General features: G+C 31.1%; 1 protein-coding gene across 4 annotated transcripts in view; it reads left to right on the plus strand.

Moving 5' to 3' along the window:
* The window catches only part of ldb2a (LIM domain binding 2a), a 261,535-nt gene that overhangs the window by 164,019 nt on the left and 76,968 nt on the right, over nucleotides 1–20,548 (plus strand). The gene's annotated exons all lie outside the window — the stretch shown is intronic.

The raw sequence follows: 20,548 nt of genomic DNA on the forward strand, positions 1-20,548 counted from the left end.
CAATAATAACACAAATTACAATAATATGACACAATAGTAACACAAATAACATCAATATGACGCAATAATTATACAAATAACAATAATATGACACAAATGACAACAATATGACACAATAATTGTTCAAATAACAATAATATGACACAATAATAACACAAATTACAATAATATGACACAATAGTAACACAAATAACATCAATATGACGCAATAATTATACAAATAACAATAATATAAATAAATAAATGATAAATGGGTTATACTTGTATAGCGCTTTTCTACCTTCAAGGTACTCAAAGCGCTTTGACAGTATTTCCACATTTACCCATTCACACACACATTCACACACTGATGGAGGGAGCTGCCATGCAAGGCGCTAACCTGCAGCCATCAGAGGCAAAGGGTGAAGTGTCTTGCCCAAGGACACAACGGACGTGACTAGGAAGGTAGAAGGTGGGAATTGAACCCCAGTAACCAGCAACACTCCGATTGCTGGCACAGCCACTCTACCAACGAATATGACACAAATGACAACAATATGACACAATAATTGTTCAAATAACAATAATATGACACAATAATAACACAAATTACAATAATATGACACAATAGTAACACAAATAACATCAAGATGACACAATAATTGTACAAATAACAATAATATGACACAATAATTGTTCAAATAAAAACAATAATAACACAAATAACATCAATATGACGCAACAATTGTTCTGATAATAATATGACACAATAATAACACAAATTACAATAATATGACACAATCGTAACACAAATAACATCAATATGACACAATAGTTGTTCAAATAACAATAATATGACACAATAATAATACAAATTAAAATAATATGACACAATAGTAACACAAATAACATCAATATGACACAATGATTATACAAATAACAATAATATGACACACTAATAATACAAACTACAATAACAACATGACACAATATGAATGCAAATAACATCAATATGACACAATAATAACACAAATAACAATAAAATGACACAATGACACAAATAACATCAATATGACACAATAATTATACAAATAACAATATGATACAATAATAACACAAATGACAACAATATGACACATTAGACAAATAACAATAATATGATACAATAATAACACAAATAACAATATGGCACAATAATTGTACAAATGACAATAATATGACACAATAATAACACAAATGACAACAATATGACACAATAATTGGACAAATAACATTATATGACACAATAATAACACAAATAACAATATGACACAATGATAACACAAATAACAATAATATGACACAATAATAACACAAATAACAACAACATGACACAATATGAATACAAATAACATCAACATGACACAATAATAACACAAATGACAACAATATGACACAATTATTAGACAAATAACATGAATATGACACAATAATTATACAAATAACAATAATATGACACAATAATAACACAAATGACAACAATATGACACCGATTTTAGACAAATAACAATAATATGACACAATAATAACACAAATAACATCAATATGATACAATAATTATACAAATAACAATATGACACAATAATAACACAAATGACATCAGTATGACACAATAATTATACAAATAACAATAATATGACAATTATTAGACAAATAACATCAATATGACACAATAATAACACAAATTACAACAATATGACAATTATTAGACAAATAACATCAATATGACACAATAATTATACAAATAACAATAATTTGACACAATAATAACACAAATGACAACTATATGACACAATTATTAGACAAATAACAATAATGTGACACAATAATAACACAAATAACATCAATATTACACAATAATTATACAAATAACAATATTATGACACAATAATAACACAAATGACAACAATTTGACACAATTATTAGATAAATAACAATAATATGACACAATAATAACACAAATGACAACAATATGACACAATTATTAGACAAATGACATGAATATGACACAATAATAACACAAATGACAACAATATGACACCATTTTTAGACAAATAACAATAATATGACACAATAATAACACAAATAACATCAATATGATACAATAATTATACAAATAACAATAATATGACACAATAATAACACAAATGACAACAATATGACACAATAATAACACAAAAAACATCAGTATGACACAATAATTACACAAATAACAATAATATGACAATTATTAGACAAATAACATCAATATGACACAATAATAACACAAATTACAACAATATGACAATTATTAGACAAATAACATCAATATGACACAATAATTATACAAATAATAATAATTTGACACAATAATAACACAAATGATATGACACAATTATTAGACAAATAACAATAATATGACACAATATAAACACAAATAACATCAATATGACACAATTATTAGACAAATAACAATAATATGACACAATAATAACACAAATAACATCAATATGACACATTAATTAGACAAATAACAATATTATGACACAATAATAACACACATGACAACAATATGACACAATTATTAGACAAATAACAATAATATGACACAATAATAACACAAATAACATCAATATGACACAATAATTAGACAAATAACAATAATATGACACAATAATAACACAAATAACATCAATATGACACAATAATTAGACAAATAACAATATTATGACACAATAATAACACAAATGACAACAGTATGACACAATTATTAGACAAATAATATGACACAATTATAACACAAATAACATCAATATGACACAATAATTAGACACATAACAATTTTATGACACAATAATAACACAAATGACAACAATATGACACAATTATTAGACAAATAATATGACACAATTATAACACAAATAACATCAATATGACACAATAATAACACAAATAACATCAATATGACACAATAATTAGACAAATAACAATATTATGACACAATAATAAAAAATGACAACAATATGACACAATTATTAGACAAATAATATGACACAATTATAACACAAATAACATCAATATGACACAATAATTAGACAAGTAACAACATTATGACACAATAATAACACAAATGACAACAATATGACACAATAATTAGACAAACAACAACATAAACATCACTTCATTCCTGTTGCAAAATAAAAGCCTGGCTTTAATAAGACTCACCTGCCACAATAGTAGGCACACCTGCACCAGCCCATAATATACATGGAGAATAATAACGGCTCATTGCTTTAATAACACTTTTTATTGCTGTTCAAAAACATTGTTCCCATGCAGCATAATTGCACCATGTTGCAAAATAAAAACCCTGGGAGCCGCTTTGATCCCATGAATCTGTCACAATAAAAGGTAGACCATCTAATGAGACCCAGGATAATAATCATTACTTTTTACTGCTGCTGTGTAACTGCGGCGTGTCAGACCCAGACCTGTTTCCCACATCTAGGCGCTCAAAGTGTGTCAGACCCAGACCTGTTTCCCACATCGAGATGCTCAGAGTGTGTCAGACCCAGACCTGTTTCCCACATCTAGATGCTCAGAGTGTGTCAGACCCAGACCTGTTTCCCACATCTAGGCGCTCAGAGTGTGTCAGACCCAGACCTGTTTCCCACATCTAGATGCTCAGAGTGTGTCAGACCCAGACCTGTTTCCCACATCTAGATGCTCAGAGTGTGTCGGACCCAGACCTGTTTCCCACATCTAGGCGCTCAAAGTGTGTCAGACCCAGACCTGTTTCCCACATCTAGGCGCTCAGAGTGTGTCAGACCCAGACCTGTTTCCCACATCTAGGCGCTCAAAGTGTGTCAGACCCAGACCTGTTTCCCACATCTAGGCGCTCAGAGTGTGTCAGACCCAGACCTGTTTCCCACATCTAGGCGCTCAAAGTGTGTCAGACCCAGACCTGTTTCCCACATCTAGGTGCTCAAAGTGTGTCAGACCCAGACCTGTTTCCCACATCTAGATGCTCAGAGTGTGTCAGACCCAGACCTGTTTCCCACATCTAGGCGCTCAAAGTGTGTCAGACCCAGACCTGTTTCCCACATCTAGGCGCTCAGAGTGTGTCAGACCCAGACCTGTTTCCCACATCTAGGCGCTCAAAGTGTGTCAGACCCAGACCTGTTTCCCACATCAAGGCAGTCAAAGTGTGACAGACCCAGACCTGTTTCCCACATCTTGGCGCTCAGAGTGTGTCAGACCCAGACCTGTTTCCCACATCCAGATGCTCAGAGTGTGTCAGACCCAGACCTGTTTCCCACATCTAGGCGCTCAAAGTGTGTCAGACCCAGACCTGTTTCCCACATCTAGGCGCTCAAAGTGTGTCAGACCCAGACCTGTTTTCCACATCTAGATGCTCAGAGTGTGTCAGACCCAGACCTGTTTCCCACATCTAGGCGCTCAGAGTGTGTCAGACCCAGACCTGTTTCCCACATCTAGATGCTCAGAGTGTGTCAGACCCAGACCTGTTTCCCACATCTAGATGCTCAGAGTGTGTCAGACCCAGACCTGTTTCCCACATCTAGGCGCTCAAAGTGTGTCAGACCCAGACCTGTTTCCCACATCTAGGCGCTCAGAGTGTGTCAGACCCAGACCTGTTTCCCATATCTAGGCGCTCAGAGTGTGTCAGACCCAGACCTGTTTCCCACATCTAGGCGCTCAAAGTGTGTCAGACCCAGACCTGTTTCCCACATCTAGGCGCTCAGAGTGTGTCAGACCCAGACCTGTTTCCCACATCTAGGCGCTCAAAGTGTGTCAGACCCAGACCTGTTTCCCACATCTAGGCGCTCAAAGTGTGTCAGACCCAGACCTGTTTCCCACATCTAGGCGCTCAAAGTGTGTCAGACCCAGACCTGTTTCCCACATCTAGGCGCTCAGAGTGTGTCAGACCCAGACCTGTTTCCCACATCTAGATGCTCAGAGTGTGTCAGACCCAGACCTGTTTCCCACATCTAGGCGCTCAAAGTGTGTCAGACCCAGACCTGTTTCCCACATCTAGGCGCTCAAAGTGTGTCAGACCCAGACCTGTTTCCCACATCTAGATGCTCAGAGTGTGTCAGACCCAGACCTGTTTCCCACATCTAGGCGCTCAAAGGTCAGCTTTGTGATCTTTTAGAGCAGGGGTGTCCAAACTTTTTCCACCGACTGAAAAATTAAAGCGTTTTTTTTAAATATTTGTCGTTTTCATAGATTTGTTTTTCAACTTTTAGGCATCTCCTCAGTTTTTGGTCCCAGTGGTAAAAATGTTCTAAATAAGCCATACAGTCGTGGTGACCCATCACCCTTGTTCACCCCCTGGGAGGTGAGGGGAGCAGTGAGCAGCAGCGGTGGCCGCGCCCGGGAATCATTTTTTGGTGATTTAACCCCCAATTCCAAGCCTTGATGCTGAGTGCCAAGCAGGGGGGTAATGGCTCCCATTGTTATAGTCTTTGGTATGACTCGGCCGGGGTTTGAACTCACAACCTACCCATCTCAGGGCGGACACTCTAACCACTGAGTAGTATTGTGTCATATTCATGTTATTGTTGTTATTATTGTGTCATATTCATGTTATTGGTGTTATTATTGTGTCATATTATTGTTTATTGTATACTTAGTGTGTCATATTATTGTTATTTGTGTTATTATTGTGTCATACTCATGTTATTTGTATTGTTATTGTGTCATATTCATGTTATGTGTATCATTATTGTCATATTATTGTTATTTGTGTCATTATTGTCATATTATGATTTGTATTATTTTTGTGTCATATTGATGGGATTTGTGTTATTATTGTGTCATATTGATGTTATTTGTGTTAATATTGTCATATTGATGTTATTTGTGTTATTATTGTCATATTATTGTTATTTGTGTTATTATTGTGTCATATTATTGTTATGTGTATTATTTGTGTCATATTATTATGTGTGTTATTATTATGTCATATTCATGTTATTTGTGTTATTGTTGTGTCATATTTATGTTATTTGTATTTGTATTTTGTCATATTATTTTTATTTGTATTATTATTGTCATATTGATCTTATTTGTGTTATTATTGTCATATTATTGTTATTTGTGTCATTATTGTGTCATATTATTGTTATTTGCATTTTTTGTGTCATATTGATGGTATTTGTGTTATTATTGTCATATTATTGTTATTTGTGTTATTATTGTGTCATATGCTTGTTAAGTACGTTATTATTGTGTCACATTGATGTTATTTGTGTTATTGTGTCATATTATTGTTATTTGTGTTATTATTGTGTCATATTATTGTTATTTGTGTTATTATTGTGTCATATTATTGTTATGTGTATTATTTGTGTCATATTATTGTTATTTGTGTTATTATTTTGTCATATTCATGTTATTTGTAGTATTATTGTGTCATATTTATGTTATTTGTATTTGTATTTTGTCATATTATTTTTATTTGTATAATTATTGTGTCATATTGATCTTATTTGTATTATTAATGTGTCATATTAATGTTATTTGTTATTTTTGTGTCATATTCTTGTTATGTACGTTATTATTGTGTCACACTGATGTTATTTGTGTTATTATTGTGTCAATATTGTGTCATATTGTTATTTGTGTCATTATTGTGTCATTATTGTTATTTGTATTATTTGTGTGTCTTATTGATGGTATTTGTCTTATTATTGTGTCATATTATTGTTATTTGTGTTTTTATTGTCATATTCTTGTTATGTACGTTATTATTGTGTCACATTGATGTTATTTGTGTTATTGTGTCATATTATTATTTGTATTCATATTGTGTCATATTCATGTTATTTGTGTTAATATTGTGTCATATTGTTATTTGTGTCATTTTTGTTGTTTGTATTATCATTGTGTCACATTGATGTTATTTGTTATTATTGTGTCATATTATTGTTATTTGTATTCATATTGTGTCATATTATTGTTATGTGTGTTATTATTGTGTCATATTATTGTTATGTGTATTATTTTTGTGTCATATTGATGTCATTTGTGTTATTATTGTTCACCCCCTGGGAGGTGAGGGGAGCAGTGAGCAGCAGGGGTGGCCGCGCCCGGGAATCATTTTTGGTGATTTAACCCCCAATTCCAAGCCTTGATGCTGAGTGCCAAGCAGGGGGGTAATGGCTCCCATTGTTATAGTCTTTGGTGTGACTCGGCCGGGGTTTTAACTCACGACCTACCCATCTCAGGGCGGACACTCTAACCACAAGGCTAATATTTTGGTGATATGTCCCTTGGCAAGTTTCACTGCAATGAGGTGTTTTTGGTTGCTGTCAGGTTCAAACACTGACGACATCTATGAAACGAGACAAGGAGCGAGGAATTAAACAGAGACATCATTCAATTTGAGGAGAGACGCCTGGACACTGTACCCTTGCACGGTGTCTCCAGCGAAAGATTGTACGCCACCTCTTTTGATTTGGACTTTCCCCGATTACATGGCAACAGCCGTTTCTAAGGGACGAGGGTCGTAAACAGTTCACAGAAAAGGTCGTAAAACAGTTCAAAGAAGCGGTGCCCGGAGGGGAGTCTGGTCCTGCTTCCTCTTCGCTTTTGTAGTTCTTGGGTCAAGACAATATATTTCTGTTGACTATAATACGTGAAAGAAACAGAACACCTTTATGTTGCTTCCCCCCCTACACAGTGAAATTTTGCTACTAACATTTTGAAACCTAAGACAGCCATGACATGATGTTCTTTACAAGTGTTTGTACACTTTTGACCATGACTGTATATGCATTTATTTTATTTTATTTTATAATTTTTTTATTCAATGCTTGAATCCCAATTTCAACTCCAGGTCTGTCGATATAAAGTTTTTTAAAGTTGTATGTCCTTTTTGTCAAACGTTTTACAAACCCCGTTTCCATATGAGTTGGGAAATTGTGTTACATGTAAATATAAACGGAATACAATGATTTGCAGATTTTGCGTCAGACCACAGAACACTTTTCCACTTTGTATCAGTCCATCTTAGATGAGCTCAGGCCCAGCGAAGCCGACGGCGTTTCTGGGTGTTGTTGATAAACGGTTTCCGCCTTGCATAGGAGAGTTTTAACTTGCACTTACAGATGTAGCGACCAACTGTAGTTACTGACAGTGGGTTTCTGAAGTGTTCCTGAGCCCATGTGGTGATATCCTTTACACACTGATGTCGCTTGTTGATGCAGTACAGCCTGAGGGATGGAAGGTCACGGGCTTAGCTGCTTACGTGCAGTGATTTCTCCAGATTCTCTGAACCCTTTGATGATATTACGGAGCGTAGATGGTGAAATCCCTAAATTCCTTGCAATAACTGCTTGAGAAAGTTTTTTTCTTAAACTGTTCAACAATATGCTCACACCTTTGTTGACAAAGTGGTGACCCTCGCCCCATCCTTGTTTGTGAATGACTGAGCATTTCATGGAATCTACTTTTATACCCAATCATGGCACCCACCTGTTCCCAATTTGCCTGTTCACCTGTGGGATGTTCCAAATAAGTGTTTGATGAGCATTCCTCAACTTTATCAGTATTTATTGCCACCTTTCCCAACTTCTTTGTCACGTGTTGCTGGCATCAAATTCTAAGTAAGATTTTAAATCCGGCCCACCGGACGTTCTACATCATTTTTTTAGACCTTTAACATGAAAAGTGTATTTGCCATCATGATGTGCAGTGCTGTTTTTAAATGAGCGTAAGTCTTGAACTATAGAAAGTATTTCAATGCTTGAAATCTGCACTTTTGAGTGTTCTAGGAGTTATTAGGGTAATCTAGGTCACAGCAGCTCAGACCAGGAACAAAGCAGAGTGGGCGGGGTTTGTTTGCAGAGCAGCCAGCCCCAAACACATGTGTCAGGAACAGATGTGGAAGCCGATTTTTACGTGATAATATATCATATTGTAGGTGTTTATTACCCTTTGCGTTCATATTTTGCTGTTTGTTACATTTTTGTTGTGTTTTGCTTGATTGTAAAAGATACACAACTATGGAGGAGCTGGTCTGAGAAGTAAAAGAGGAGCAACATTCTTATGTTGTTAATATTCAGTGTTTTATTGTTCATAGTTAATATTGTAAATCTCATGTAAAAGTGGAGAGATGTTCATATGTTGTTAATATTCACTGTTTTATTGTTCATAGTTAATATTGTAAATCCCATGTAAAAGTGGAGAGATGTTCATATGTGCATAATAGTCAGTGTTTTATTGTTCATAGTTAATATTGTAAATCCGACGCAAAAGAGATGTTCATATGTTGTTAATATTCACTGTTGTATTGTTTATGGTTAATATTGTAAATCCCACGCGAAAGAGGAGAGATGTTCATATGTTGTTAATATTCAGTGTTTTATTGTTCATAGTTAATATTGTAAATCCCACGTTAAAGAGGAGCAACGTTCATATGTGCTTAATATTCACTGTTTTATTGTTTATAGTTAATATTGTAAATCCCACGCAAAAGAGGAGAGATGTTCATATGTGCTTAATATTCACTGTTTTATTGTTCATAGTTAATATTGTAAATCCCACGCAAAAGAGGAGAGATGTTCATATGTTGTTAATATTCAGTGTTTTATTGTTCATAGTTAATATTGTAAATCTCATGTAAAAGTGGAGAGATGTTCATATGTTGTTAATATTCACTGTTTTATTGTTCATAGTTAATATTGTAAATCCCATGTAAAAGTGGAGAGATGTTCATATGTGCATAATAGTCAGTGTTTTATTGTTCATAGTTAATATTGTAAATCCGACGCAAAAGAGATGTTCATATGTTGTTAATATTCACTGTTGTATTGTTTATGGTTAATATTGTAAATCCCACGCGAAAGAGGAGAGATGTTCATATGTTGTTAATATTCAGTGTTTTATTGTTCATAGTTAATATTGTAAATCCCACGTTAAAGAGGAGCAACGTTCATATGTGCTTAATATTCACTGTTTTATTGTTTATAGTTAATATTGTAAATCCCACTTAAAAGAGGAGCAAAATGCATTTTTGCTTAATATTTGTTTTATTGTTCATAGTTAATATTGTAAATCCCATGCAAAAGAGGAGAGATGTTCATATGTTGTTAATATTCACTGTTTTATTGTTCATAGTTAATATTGTAAATCCCATGTAAAAGAGAAGAGATTTTCATATGTTGTTAATATTCAGTGTTTTATTGTTCATAGTTAATATTGTAAATCCCACATAAAAGAGGAGAGATGTTCATATGTTGTTAATATTCACTGTTTTATTGTTCATGGTTAATATTGTAAATCCCACGTAAAAGAGGAGCAACGTTCATATGTGCTTAATATTCACTGTTTTATTGTTTATAGTTAATATTGTAAATCCCACTTAAAAGAGGAGCAAAATTCATGTTTGCTTAATATTTGTTTTATTGTTCATAGTTAATATTGTAAATCCAACGTAAAAGAGGAGAGATGTTCATATGTGCTTAATATTTACTGTTTTATTGTTCATAGTTAGCGTTGTAAATCCCAAGTAAAAGAGGAGAGATGTTCATATGTTGTTAATATTCACTGTTTTATTGTTCATAGTTAATATTGTAAATCCCATGTAAAAGAGAAGAGATTTTCATATGTTGTTAATATTCAGTGTTTTATTGTTCATAGTTAATATTGTAAATCCCACATAAAAGAGGAGAGATGTTCATATGTTGTTAATATTCACTGTTTTATTGTTCATGGTTAATATTGTAAATCCCACGTAAAAGAGGAGCAACGTTCATATGTGCTTAATATTCACTGTTTTATTGTTTATAGTTAATATTGTAAATCCCACTTAAAAGAGGAGCAAAATTCATGTTTGCTTAATATTTGTTTTATTGTTCATAGTTAATATTGTAAATCCAACGTAAAAGAGGAGAGATGTTCATATGTGCTTAATATTTACTGTTTTATTGTTCATAGTTAGCGTTGTAAATCCCAAGTAAAAGAGGAGAGATGTTCATATGTTGTTAATATTCAGTGTTTTATTGTTCATAGTTAATATTGTAAATCCCACATAAAAAAGGAGAGATGTTCATATGTTGTTAATATTCACTGTTTTATTGTTCATGGTTAATATTGTAAATTCCATGTAAAAGAGGAGCAAAGTTCATATGTGCTTAATATTCAGTGTTTTATTGTTCATAGTTAATATTGTAAATCCCACGTAAAAGAGGAGCAACGTTCATATGTGCTTAATATTCACTGTTTTATTGTTTATAGTTAATATTGTAAATCCCACTTAAAAGAGGAGCAAAATTCATGTTTGCTTAATATTTGTTTTATTGTTCATAGTTAATATTGTAAATCCAACGTAAAAGAGGAGAGATGTTCATATGTTGTTAATATTTACTGTTTTATTGTTCATAGTTAGCATCGTAAATCCCACGTAAAAGAGGAGAGATGTTCATATGTTGTTAATATTCAGTGTTTTATTGTCCATAGTTAATATTGTAAATCCCATGTAAAAGAGGAGCAAAGTTAATATGTGCTTAATATTCACTGTTTTATTGTTCATAGTTAATATTGTAAATCCCACGTAAAAGACGAGATATGATATTGTGCAACTTGGAAAAATGTCCCATTCATTTCAATGGAAATGTCATTAAAATTTGGAAATTTCGGAAAAAGTGGGAATTTTTTGGAAAACTGCAAAACAAAATGTGACTGTTGTGAATGAGTTGAAATGGTTGGTGTTGGAATTTTTTCAAACGGTGGAGAAATGTTGACATAGTAACATTTTTAATTGAGAAATGTTATTACGGGATTCCTGGAATTTCAGGAAAAGCGGAAATGTTTGCGGTTCAAAAAATAACTTAGTTTGTTGTCCTGATTAAAAGGAAAATTTGGACGGTGGAACGGTTGAAGTGGGTTGAAAAATGTGGATGGAGTAGTCGCCAGAAAAAAGGGTGGGAAAAAACAGAAATTCTGGGAATTCCTGGAATTTGTTTGAACTTTACAAAAATGTTTTTGATTGTCCAGAATAGTGGAATATGTTGAAGGTAAAATTGTGTACCTAATTTGACGGCCTCATTGGAGTGTGCAGGTGTACCTAATGTTACGGCCTCATTGGAGTGTGCAGGTGTACCTAATGTTACGGCCTCATTGGAGTGTGCAGGTGTACCTAATTTGACAGCCTCATTGGAGTGTGCAGGTGTACCTAATGTTACGGCCTCATTGGAGTGTGCAGGTGTACCTAATGTTACGGCCTCATTGGAGTGTGCAGGTGTACCTAATGTTACGGCCTCATTGGAGTGTGCAGGTGTACCTAATTTGACGGCCTCATTGGAGTGTGCAGGTGTACCTAATGTTACGGCCTCATTGGAGTGTGCAGGTGTACCTAATGTTACGGCCTCATTGGAGTGTGCAGGTGTACCTAATTTGACGGCCTCATTGGAGTGTGCAGGTGTACCTAATTTGACGGCCTCATTGGAGTGTGCAGGTGTACCTAATGTTACGGCCTCATTGGATTGTGCAGGTGTACCTAATGTTACGGCCTCATTGGAGTGTGCAGGTGTACCTAATTTGACGGCCTCATTGGAGTGTGCAGGTGTACCTAATGTTACGGCCTCATTGGAGTGTGCAGGTGTACCTAATGTTAAGGCCTCATTGGAGTGTGCAGGTGTACCTAATGTTACGGCCTCATTGGAGTGTGCAGGTGTACCTAATGTTACGGCCTCATTGGAGTGTGCAGGTGTACCTAATGTTACGGCCTCATTGGAGTGTGCAGGTGTACCTAATGTTACGGCCTCATTGGAGTGTGCAGGTGTACCTAATGTTAAGGCCTCATTTGAGTGTGCAGGTGTACCTAATGTTACGGCCTCATTGGAGTGTGCAGGTGTACCTAATGTTACGGCCTCATTGGAGTGTGCAAGTGTACCTAATGTTACGGCCTCATTGGAGTGTGCAGGTGTACCTAATGTTACGGCCTCATTGGAGTGTGCAGGTGTACCTAATGTTACGGCCTCATTGGAGTGTGCAAGTGTACCTAATGTTACGGCCTCATTGGAGTGTGCAGGTGTACCTAATGTTACGGCCTCATTGGAGTGTGCAGGTGTACCTAATGTTACGGCCTCATTGGAGTGTGCAGGTGTACCTAATGTTACGGCCTCATTGGAGTGTGCAGGTGTACCTAATGTTACGGCCTCATTGGAGTGTGCAGGTGTACCTAATGTTACGGCCTCATTGGAGTGTGCAGGTGTACCTAATGTTACGGCCTCATTGGAGTGTGCAGGTGTACCTAATGTTAAGGCCTCATTGGAGTGTGCAGGTGTACCTAATGTTACGGCCTCATTGGAGTGTGCAGGTGTACCTAATGTTACGGCCTCATTGGAGTGTGCAGGTGTACCTAATGTTACGGCCTCATTGGAGTGTGCAGGTGTACCTAATGTTACGGCCTCATTGGAGTGTGCAGGTGTACCTAATGTTACGGTAAATAACATGAATATGACACAATATTAACACAAATAACATGAATACGACACAATAATAATACAAATAACATGAATATGACACAATAATAACACAAATAACATTAATATGACATAATAATAATATAAATAACATGAATATGACACAATAATAATACAAATGACATGAATATGACACAATTATAACACAAATAACATGAATATGACACAATGATAACACAAATAACATGAATATGACACAATAATAAATTAATGAACATGATTATGACACAATAATAACACAAATAACATGAATATGACACAATAATAATACAATTAACATGAATATGACACAATAATAACACAAATAACATGAATATGACACAATAACACAAATAACATGAATATGACACAATATTAATATAAATAACATGAATATGACACAATATTAATATAAATAACATGAATATGACACAATATTAATCTAAATAACATGGATATGACACAATAATAATACAAATAAAATGAATATGACACAATAATAACTTAAATAACATGAATATGACAATAATAATATAAATAACATGAATATGACACAATAATAACAGAAAAAACAATAATATGACACAATAATAATATAAATAACATGAATATGACACAATAATACGATAAATAACATGAATATGACACAATAATAACACAAATAACATGAATATGACACAATAATAACACAAATAACATGAATATGACACAATAATAATATAAATAACATGAATATGACATAATAGTAATATAAATAAGTTGAATATGACACAATAATAACTTACATAACATGAATATGACACAATAATGATATAAATAACATGAATATGACACAATAATAACACAAATAACATGAATATGACACAATAATAACACAAATAACATGAATATGACACAATAATAATATAAATAACATGAATATGACATAATAATAATATAAATAAGATGAATATGACACAATAATAACTTAAATAACATGAATATGACACAATAATAATATAAATAACATGAATATGACACAATAATAATATAAATAACATGAATATGACATAATAATAATATAAATAAGATGAATATGACACAATAATAACTTAAATAACATGAATATGACACAATAATAATATAAATAACATGAATATGACACAATAATAATATAAATAACATGAATATGACACAATAATAACACAAATAACATGAATATGACACAATAATAATATAAATAACATGAATATGACATAATAATAATATAAATAAGATGAATATGACACAATAATAACTTAAATAACATGAATATGACACAATAATAATATAAATAACATGAATATGACACAATAATAATATAAATAACATGAATATGACATAATAATAATATAAATAAGATGAATATGACACTATAATAACTTAAATAACATGAATATGACACAATAATAATATAAATAACATGAATATGACACAATAATAATATAAATAACATGAATACGACACAACAATAATATAAATAACATGAATATGACACAACAATAATATAAATAACATGAATATGACAGTTCATGTCATAGTGTTGGGGCCCGGTCAACAAAAAGCTGAGTTTGAGGCTCACTTCCTGCTGCTTCTTTCCTGTACATTGTGTGACAAGAAGTCATTCATTAAGAATGAAAAAAAGGAGGCAAAAGAAAAGAAGAATTACAATAAATGAGTTTTCTCCCTGAGCTCCCAGCAGCAACTGGAGGCCCCCATCTCCATCAGCCTCACCTACACCCACACCCCCCTCACCTACACCCACACCCCCCCCCCTCCACCACCACAACACCCACACCCCCTCCAACTCCTGCACCCCCCCCTTTCTCTCATCCCCTTTCCTGACTCGTTCGCTCCCTCATTCTCCACCTCCCTCTCCTCCGCCCCCCTCGCCTGCACCCTCAACACACACACACACACACACACACACACACACACACACACACACACACACACACACACACACACACACACACGCGCGCATCCTTCCTCCCTAGAGAAATCATCCCCAGCTTCATCTCGCTGTCTGTCTCTTTCTTTGAATGTCTCGCTCTCTCTCCTCTCTCTCTCTCTCGCTCGCCCACAGCTCCACATTTTAATGGCGTGTTTTAGCGTGATGTGTTTTGGCTGCTATGGAGATAACAATTGCTAATTGGCAAACATGAAACCAGCAAATTCAGATGAGGGTTTGAGCGGCGAAAGAAAATATTTAACATTTTGCACTTTTTTTTTTTTTACTTGCTGGACTGACTTTTGTTAATTGTTTTTATTTTTTTACACATTTAGCTTATTTTGCCTTTATTTTGCAGCTACTGTCCAAGCTTTTGAGGCAGAAACACGTCAATGACATGAGATTATTAGCAGGCTGCTATGCACATGCCAACACAACAGGTGGCGCTACAACAAGCAGGTGTCCGCCAAGTGGAGGAAGTCCAGGAAAAAGTAGGATCAGGTTCATAAAATAAATAAAAAACACACACATGTTAAACTGTTAAAAAGAACAAAGCAAAAGAAGACAACAATAACAACAATATGACACATTAATAACACAAACAACAGTATGATACAATGATAACACATCTAACAACAAGATAACAAAAATGACAACATTATGACCTCTCATAAAACAAATAACAGATAATGACACAATAATAACACAAATAACAATAACATGACATTATAACACAAATAACAATAACATGACACAATAATAACACAAATAACAATAATATGACACAATGATAACACAAATAACAATACTATGCCACATTAATAACACAAATAACAATATGGCACAATATGAATACAAATAACAATAATATGACACAGCAATAACACAAATAACAATAATATGACACAATAATAACGCAAATAACATGAATATGACACACTAATAATACAAATAACAATAATATGACACAACGATAACACAAATAACATGAATATGAGACAATAACACGAATAACAATAATATGACACAATAATAACACAAATAATAATATGACACAATAACACAAATAACAATATGACACAATAATAACACAAATAACAATAATATGACACAATAATAACACAAATACACAATAATATGACATAATAACAAATAACAATAACATGACACAATAATAACACAAATAATAATATGACACAATAACACAAGTAACAATATGACACAATAATAACACAAATTACAATATGACACAATGATAACACAAATAACAATAATATGACACAATAATAACACAAATAATAATATGACACAATAATAACACAAATAACAATAATGTGACACAACAATAACACAAATAACAATAATATAACACAATGTGAATACAAATTACAATAATATGACACAACAATAACACAAATAACAATAATATGACACAATAATAACACTAATAACATGAATATGACACACTAATAATACAAATAACAATAATATGACACAACAATAACGCACATAACAATAATAAAACACAATATGAATACAAATAACAATAATATGACACAACGATAACACAAATAACATGAATATGACACAATAACACGAATAACAATAATATGACACAATAATAACACAAATAACAATAATATGACACAACACTAACACAAATAACAACAATATGACACAATATGAATACAAATAACAATAATATGACACAATAATTAAAAACAAATGACAACAGTATGACATAAAAATTATACAAATAACAATAATATGACACAATGATTATACAAATAACATGAATATGACAAATAATGAATACAAATAACATCAATATGACACAGTAATAACACAAATAACAATAATATGATACAAATGACAACAATATGAATGTTTACGTTTATTTTTATTAGTACAAAACATGCAGATTTTTACGTGTATTTTTTATTAGTGTAAAACATGCATGTGTTTGTTTATTTTTTGTTAATATAAAACATACAGATGTTTACATTTATTTGTATTATTATAAAACATGCAGATTGTTACATTTGTTTTTTATTAGTATAAAACTTACAGATGTTTACGTTTATTTTTTTTATCAGTATATAACACACAGATGTTTACATTTATTTTTTATTATTATAAAACATGCAGATGTTTACGTGTATTTTTTATTAGTATAAAACATGCAGATGTTTGTTTATTTTTTGTTAGTATAAAACATACAGATGTTTACATTTATTTTTATTAATATAAAACATGCAGATGTTTACATTTATTTTTTATTAGTAAAAAAATATCCAGATGTCTACATTTGTTTTTATTAATATAAAACATGCAGATGGTTACATTTGTTTTTTATTAGTATAAAACTTACAGATGTTTACGTTTATTTTTTATTAGTATACAACTTACAGATGTTTATGTTTATTTTTTATTAGTATAAAACATACAGATGTTTACATTTATTTTTTATTAGTATAAAACATGCAGATGTGTACGTTTATTTTATTAGTATAAAACATGTAGATGTTTGTTTCTTTTTCATTAATATAAAATATGCAGATGTTTAATTTTCTTTTTTGTTAGTATAAAACATACATCTGTTTGCATTTATTTTTATTAATATAGAACATGCAGATGTTTAAGTTTATTTTTATTAGTAAGAAATATACAGATGTTTACTTTTATTTTACTAATATAAAACATACAGATGTTTACGTTTCTTATTTATTAGTATAGACATGCAGATGTTTGCATTAATTTTTTATTAGTATAAAACTTAGATGTTTACATTTATTTTATTAGTATGAAACATGCAGATGTTGGTTTATTTTTTATTGATATAAAACATACAGATGTTTACATTTATTTTTTATTAGTATAAAACATGCAGATGTTTACGTTTATTTTTTATTAGTATACAACATGCAGATGTTTAATTTTCTTTTTGTTAGTATAAAACATGCAGATGTTTACATTTCTTTTTATTAATATAAAATACACAGATATTTAAGTTTATTTTACTAATATAAAACATACAGATGTTTACGTTTCTTATTTATTAGTATAAAACATGCAAATGTTTACATTTATTTTTTATTAGTATAAAACTTACAGATGTTTACGTTTATTTTTTATTAGTATAACACATGCAGATGTTTACGTTTTTTTAAATTAATATAAAACATGCAGATGTTTAACTTTATTTGTATTAGTAAAACATATACAGATGTTTGTTTATTTTACTAATATAAAACATGCACATGTTTACGTTTCTTATTTATTAGTATAAACATGCAGATGTGTACGTTTATTTTGTATTAGTATAAAACATGCAGATGTTTACGTTTATTTTTTATTAATTTAAATCATGCAGATGTTTATGTTTATTTTTTATTAATTTAAAACATGCAGATGATTAATTTTCTTTTTTGTTAGTATAAAACATACATATGTTTACATTTCTTTTTATTAATACAAAACATGCAGATGTTTACATTTATTTTTTATTAGTAAAAAAAATACAGATGTTGTATAAAACATGCAGATGTTTACGTTTATTTTTTATTAGTGTAAAACATGCATATGTTTACGTTTATTTTTTATTAGTGTAAATAATGCAGATCTTTACATTTATTTTTTATTAGTGTAAAACATGCATATGTTTACGTTTATTTTTATTAGTATAAAACATGCAGATGTTTACATTTATTTTTTATTAGTGTAAATAATGCAGATGTTTACGTTTATTTTTTATTAGCATAAAACATGCAAATGTTTACGATTCTTTCAATCAGTATAAATGTGTTAACATTACTTTTAAATAGTATAAAACATACAGATGTTTACATTTATTTTACTAATATAAAACATACAGATGTTTTTTTGTTTTTTTATTTTCAGTAGTATAACGATGTGTACTTTTCTTTACAATACAACATACATAATCTTTTCATTGATATATCACATGCAGATGTTTACAGTTTTCTAATTAGTATACAACATATGAATGTTTATATTCATTTTAATTAGTATAAAACATACATATGTTTACATTTATTATAATTAGTACAAAACATACAAATGTTTACATTTATTTATTAGCATAACACATGCAGATGTTAACATATTTGTATTTAGTATAAAACATAAATATGTTTACATTTATTATAATTAGTACAAAACATACATATGTTTACATTCATTTATTAGCATAACACATACAGATGTTTACATATTTGTATTTAGTATAAAACATAAAGATGTTTACATTTATTATAATTAGTATGAAACATACAGATGTTTACATATTTGTAATTAGTATAAAACATACAAATGTTTACATTTCTTTTAAGTAGTAAAAATTATACCGATGTTTACATTTATTTTAATTAGTACAAAACATTCAGATGTTTACATTTATTATAATTAGTATAAAACATACACATTTTTGCATATATGAAATGTATTTTATTATTATAAAACATACAGATGTTTACATTTCTTTTCTTGAGTAAAAATACAGATGTTTGATTTTTTGTAATGTAGCTAGTATGAAACAAACACATGTTTACATTTATTTTAATTAGTTGAAAACATACAGATGTTTACATTTATTTTAATTAGAATGAAACATACAGATGTTTACATTAGTATAAGTAGTATAAAACATACAGATCTTACGTTTATTCTACTAATATAAAACATACAGATAGTTTTTTTTTCTTTTTAGTTGTATAAAGATGTGTACTTTTCTTTCAGTTACAATATAACATACATATTTGTGTGTATATTTCCATTGATATAAAACATACAGATGTTTACATTTTTCTAATTAGTATAAAACATACAAATGTTTACATTTAATTTAAGTAATATAAAATATATAGATGTTTACATTTATTTTAATTAGTACAAAACATACATATATTTAAATTTATTTTAAGTAATATAAAACATACAAATGTTTACATTTATTTTTATTAATACAAATCATACATATGTTTACATTTATTTTAATAGCTTAACACATACATATGTTTACATATTTGTAATTAGTATGAAACATACAGATGTTTACATTTATTATAATTAG

The sequence above is a fragment of the Entelurus aequoreus genome, linkage group LG28 (genome assembly GCF_033978785.1).
Source record: "Entelurus aequoreus isolate RoL-2023_Sb linkage group LG28, RoL_Eaeq_v1.1, whole genome shotgun sequence".
Taxonomy (NCBI): Eukaryota; Metazoa; Chordata; class Actinopteri; order Syngnathiformes; family Syngnathidae; genus Entelurus; species Entelurus aequoreus.